Source organism: Paramisgurnus dabryanus, chromosome 14 (genome assembly GCF_030506205.2).
Source record: "Paramisgurnus dabryanus chromosome 14, PD_genome_1.1, whole genome shotgun sequence".
In the NCBI taxonomy this organism is placed as follows: domain Eukaryota; kingdom Metazoa; phylum Chordata; class Actinopteri; order Cypriniformes; family Cobitidae; genus Paramisgurnus; species Paramisgurnus dabryanus.
Window position 1 is genome coordinate 8,179,587 of NC_133350.1, and position 6,021 is coordinate 8,185,607.

Below are 6,021 nucleotides of genomic sequence, written 5' to 3' on the forward strand. Positions count from 1 at the left end.
ATTAATTTAGTGTTATGAACTTATTAAAGGGGTGGAGTTTATAAAATGGCATTATTCAAATTTTCATGTTCAATTAACTCAATTGTTGCTTGTTGACTCTGCTAAGGTTTGTTAAGTTTACTTATTTTTTTTGTAAAATGAACTAAATTATTGTTTTGTTGAGTTAACTTAAACAAATTGTGTGGAACCTGTTGACATAATACTTTTAAAGCAACACTAAAGAGTTTTTGCTCTTTGCTCTCCCTAAAGGTTGGAAGCGCAATTGTCCATTACCACAGTCGTAAATAATTTAGCCTACTGCAACAAAGCTGGCTCTGATTGGATTGTAGGTCTGCTGTAAAGCAAGTTTTTGTAGTTTCCACTCGAACTACAGGACCGCGACCTGATGGTTGGAAAATTATTTAGTGCGGTTTTGGCCGAAAGCGGGCCGCAAAGCAAATTTGAAAGTGCCGTTCACCCTGTTTCGAGTGGATGAACGACTGAAACCTTTTTGGAAACGTTATTTTAAGGTAAAAAAAAACTCTTTGGTGTTGCTTTAATTAAACCCAACATATTTTTTGAGTGAATACTGAATTTACAGTGCACCTATTTCATTGCTAAAAATACAACGTTTTTGTATATTTGGTATAATACAATGTGTTTGCGTGGTTTATGGTAAAAAAAACACATTATTTTCTACATACAGTATATTTTCGTAGCCCCAGATATCCTGCTTTCCTTAAACGCATTGATTTTGTATAAAACTCCTCGATATGAAAAGCTTTGTGTCCCCTGATTGGCCAGCTAATCTGTATGTTGTGATTGGTCTGACTATCTCTGACGCCAGCTGGAAATGTGACGCTCCTTACCATGTTTGAAAGATGCACTCAAAATGCAATGCTAACAGGAGTTAACTTACAGGCTGTGAGTCAAAGCGGGAGGAATGATGATAATGTTGCTCTTGTCTACATCACCAATCCCAGGAAGTAAACTGTTGCCTACAATCCTGTACAATCCAAGATTTACGTTCAAACTCGCGTCATCGTTTACTTTGGGTTATGTACCTTTTGCATATCATTAACATGTACTAATACACACTTACACACCAAAGGAAATCATGAATCGGACCATATGTGCGCTTTAAGGAAAAAATTGTTTTCTTTCATTTACACCATATTGTAAATATAAAAACCATGAAGCCAAACTCTCACACTTATCTCAAAGTATTGCATTACCTTTGTTTGCTGGCAGGTGCCCCCCAACATTAATGTGAAATTCCACCTAAGGTTGCTTTCAATATCAACCCATTAAATTGTCACAATGATTAAATTCTCAAAGTTTTTAATGCCAAGTTCACAATACAAGATTATAAGACCAATTTACAAGTCATCGAGTTCAGCTCACCGACAGGTCGGGCTGTGATCGCAGGCAAACCAGTGGGTGATCAGTCCTTGCCAATCTTTATGTGTGAACTAATCAAAGAGCCTCGCTGACCCCTCGCAGACACCAGGCAAATATCTAGCATGATAAATATCTGGAGCTGTAGTCCAACTCGACATCCTGTGATGTCCCATGTCGCTATGACCTACAGCCAATGAAAGGAAGGAATGGGTTGATGTAACCGCATAATATGCAGATCCATTTTTTCACCCATATTCTTTGCTTTTTCTTTTATAAGTTTTTTTTTTCAGAACAGATCATCGCTTAAACAGCTTGCAGTGCTAATTTCGTTCTGACGTCCATTTTCAAATAAACCGTTTCCTGTTCCCAGTTCGTGACAAAATGTAGTTTGTGGACCTGATAGAGTCGCTGGGTGACAGAGTTGTTCACAGCTCATGTAGCGTGTGACCTCCCGTTTGGGACATTCACATAGCTTCATGTAGTGTGAACACCTCAACGACTTCAAGACTTTACAGAGGGTGCAGCTCCAGAGTCGTTTGGTATACAGTATGCATTTTGGGCTACGAGTGAGCAAACTTTGGCACTTTTCAGAATCTGTACTTTAGTTTTACTTTCTATAAAACTTTAATATAGTAGTGAATGACAGCGTGCAGATGTTTTTTTAATCGTGCTGCCTGTCACACATTTTCTTTGTGCTCTTCTGGTGCTTCCGTTAAGTGCTGAGAAAATATATATTTCTCCCATGCAGCTCAGCTGAGATCTCCCACGAATCTGATAGAACGTAACAATAATGTAAAAGTTATTCGAACAGCTGAATACTTTTGACACTTGAAACTTTCTAGAAAATTACCAAAAGTAGAATTTATTTGTTTATATGCTTAACACCATTCCAGCAACTTTGGCTATATTCATAGCAAAAACCGGATCTTCTATAAATAAGTTACTGTAATCTATAAAAAATTCACCTAGCCTATGTTTTTGGACTGTAGGAGGAAGCCAGAGTAAACCCACGCTGACACAGGAAGCACAGGCAAACACACAAAGACCTCCTGACCCAGCCGGGGACCTTTTTGCTTTGAGGCATGTGCTGCCCACTGAGCTATTTATACTTACATTATCTGTTTGCATGTTTTGTAGGTTGTCTTAGTGTGGCCATTAAAAATATGCAGTAAGATGATATGGTGTGCACGTGAAGTAAGGAATTATTGACGACAGGCCATTGAATTATTAGAAAAAGAATCAACCAGATCTCACAAAGTTTTGGGGATAGTCACAGAATTTTTTGCTCATATTTCCTTCCGTGGCATTCTCACGTATCTCCAATTTTTCCGTGGCCCTGCTATGGACTGTCTTTTTCCGTGGCATTCCCACGGAATGGTTACTCAACTGCTTTTTCCTATTTTCAAACCATTTTCGCTTCGGTTGAGGAATAGATTTGGTGTTTGCGTTAGTATGTCACTTTAACTATTGGTTTATACAATTTTTTTCTGATTTATTCTTTTATATTTTCTAAACTTTAAACAGTTGTCGCCTGGCATTGGGGTTAGAGTTGGGTTTGGGTAAGGATGTCATTTCATGTAAATCTAACCCTAAACCGAAGCGAAAATGGTAAGAAAATAGGACAAAACATTTAGTAACCAATTCGTGAGAATGCCCGGAAAAAGACAGTTCGTAGCAGGGCCACGGAAAAATGCGGAGATCCGTGACTGTCCCACGGAAATTTGTGAAATCAGGCTGAAAATAATCCACTTCCGAGGTGCTTGCCGTCGTGCCCGTTACACCTCGGGTGTGCATTATTTTTCTATAATTCAACGGGCCAAAGTCTATTATTCTGCTTATACTACGGTTACCACACTTCACGATATTGATCACAAGATATATTTAAAGGGATTCGTCGAGTTTTTGTACTTAAATCGCTATTGTGTGAGTGATAATTCTTTCCGCATCTCATCCAGCTGCTCTTTTGCTTGTTCCAAAACGTCATTTTAAAGCTGACAATGGAGGCTTGAGCCGTTGATAGCATTCGAATGCAGTTATTAATGAAGTTATTAGAAAAAGAGCGACAGAGACACAAAGAGAGAAAGATAGAAGAGAGAGTGAGCGAGCGAGAGAGAGAGATTGTGTGAACGAGGCTACCTGCGTTTCTAAACAATGCTGTTATCGCCTCAGAAAATCGTCTGTCATGTTGTTTTTAGTAGTCTGTTATTACAGTTAACTATGCGAAGTAATATGGTAACCGTAATGCCTTCAAGAGAGCTGCATGGAACTACGTTCACCATGCATTTCCCAGAAAATAATTGCACACCTCAGAACGTTCATCAGCCAATCAGATTCAAGCATTCAACAGACTCGTATAAGAGTTAATATCTTTGCCTCTAATGAATCTTCTTGTGCAGTTTAAGACAAACCAGTCAAGGAGCAGAGGTTGCTCAGCGTGCGCTGACCTGAAATATGACTTTGAAATTGTGATCATCAAAGTGTGCGTACGCATGCAATCGATATCATACACACGTAATAAGGTAACCTAATGGGACAGGAAAGGGTTGGGGCAGAGGGGTCCATCATTACCCCCTCTTGTTCTGAATCAATGCAGGAAAGTGGCTTTTGTGTAAGACAAGGAAATGGTTTCACAGTGCAGTGCAATGTGATTTTGATGTGGAAAATGGCGACTTCTGCTGATAGTGCACAGAGCAACATTAAGATGATTGCAAAAAAAAAGACTTAAAATACAATACTGCATCGTTCAGCAATTTTTTCAGGCTGTTGTCCCGTAAGGGCTATTGAACACAATGCACTTTTGTTTCACAAATACCTCCTGAAATATTTCTGTGATATGCCTTATGTAGATTGGCACTTATATTTAGTAAAACCCAACGACTTCAACAGTATTTGATATGACTATGAGAATAGATGTGATAAAAGAGAAGCTTTGCATTCAGCCTCCGCCTTGATTATGAAGTTTAAAGCATAAAAACGAACAGTAAAGCACCATCTCGCTTTTACATGCAAGAATAACGTAAAACGAAAGTAATGTAAATAAAATATCAGCTTAATAACTGCGAGACTTTTCATTTAGAAATAGGAATGTTTTATTGAAATTAGATGGGCTCCCCCCGTCATCATATTTGAAGGATCCGTGCAATATTCTGAGTGAAACCCCATATATAAATGCACATTGCTGAAACAGCCCATCTTTATGCAGTCTCTGGTTATCTCAAGCTTCCTGCTGTGAAGGCTGTAAGCTAAGGGTAAAACTAATGAGGAAGTATTTCCTTGGCATTTGCAATTTCTCTCCGAAGGCCAAGGTCGACAAACGTGGCGGTTGAGCTAACAGAGACATCGGTCTCGGAGCAAACCAAGCTAAACCAGTAGATGAACATTAAACTACGTGAACGGACTGGCTGAGAAAGAAACGGTGGAGAGAAAGCGATTCAACATAATCACAGATGTAGCTCAGATGGGTTTTTTAAATCTAAATGGATTTTCAGTGCAGCAAATCCCTACATGAAACATACTGTAAAGTGCATTGACCGTAGATTAATGGCGTAATTGTCAGCAGTACGAAATTATAGATCAAATTTCTCTTTGGCTAAGATGTAATTAAACATTCACAGCTGTATTGACTCTACTGATGGATATTCACAGTTAATAAGACACTTGTGGGTGACACAAATTCAATAGAGGTAGTAATATGCTGGAAGAGATTATGTTAGGCTCATCTGCAGTAATAATAATTCATTTGGAAAGCTTACCACAGAGTTACCCTTCAAATGAAAAAAAATCTAACAATATTTACTTACTGTTCCAAACTATAGACTGTAAAAAAATAGACTTTCATTATAAACAATTAATCCAAAATATGGCAGTTGACATCTTGCGCCGTTGACGTCATTTAGAGCAAGAGTCTGTACAGCAGCGATCGTGAGGTGGAGTCACGGTATCAAGTTCCCACCCATTTTCCAGTTTAACTTAATCACAAACATACAAATCAAGTCTTCACATTACTTTTTTTTAAGATAGACTTCCATTGTAAAAAATAAACCCAAAATATGGCAGCTGACATATTGTGCCAAAGACGTTATTTGGAGCAAGTGTTTGTGCAGCCGTGATCGTGAGGTGGAGTCACGGTATTAAGGCCACGCCCATTTTCCAGTTTAACTCAATCACGTACACACAAATCAAGTCGTCACATTCCTTTTGAAAAAGATTTCCATTGTAAAAAAATAAGCCAAAATATGTCTGCTTATATCTTTGCCGATGACGTTATTTGGAGCAAGAATACAGGTATGTGTAGCAGTGATCGTGAAGTGGAGTCACAGTTACAAGGCCCCGCCCATTGTAAAAAATTAAGCCAAAATATGGCCGCCAACAAATTGCGCCGATGTTATTTGGAGCAAGAGTCTGTGCAGCAGTGATCGTGAGGTGGAGTCATGGTATCAAGGCCCCGCCCATTTTTCAGTTTAACTTATTCACAACACAAATTAAGTCGTCACACTCCTTTATTAAAAAACAAACCTTCATTGTAAAAAATTAAGCCAAAATATGGCCGCTAACATCTTGTGCCGATGATGTTATAGAGACAGAGCGCAGTTATGCAAATTTGAAAAGCACGCCCCCCCGGGGTGGGGTGGGGGGGAACAA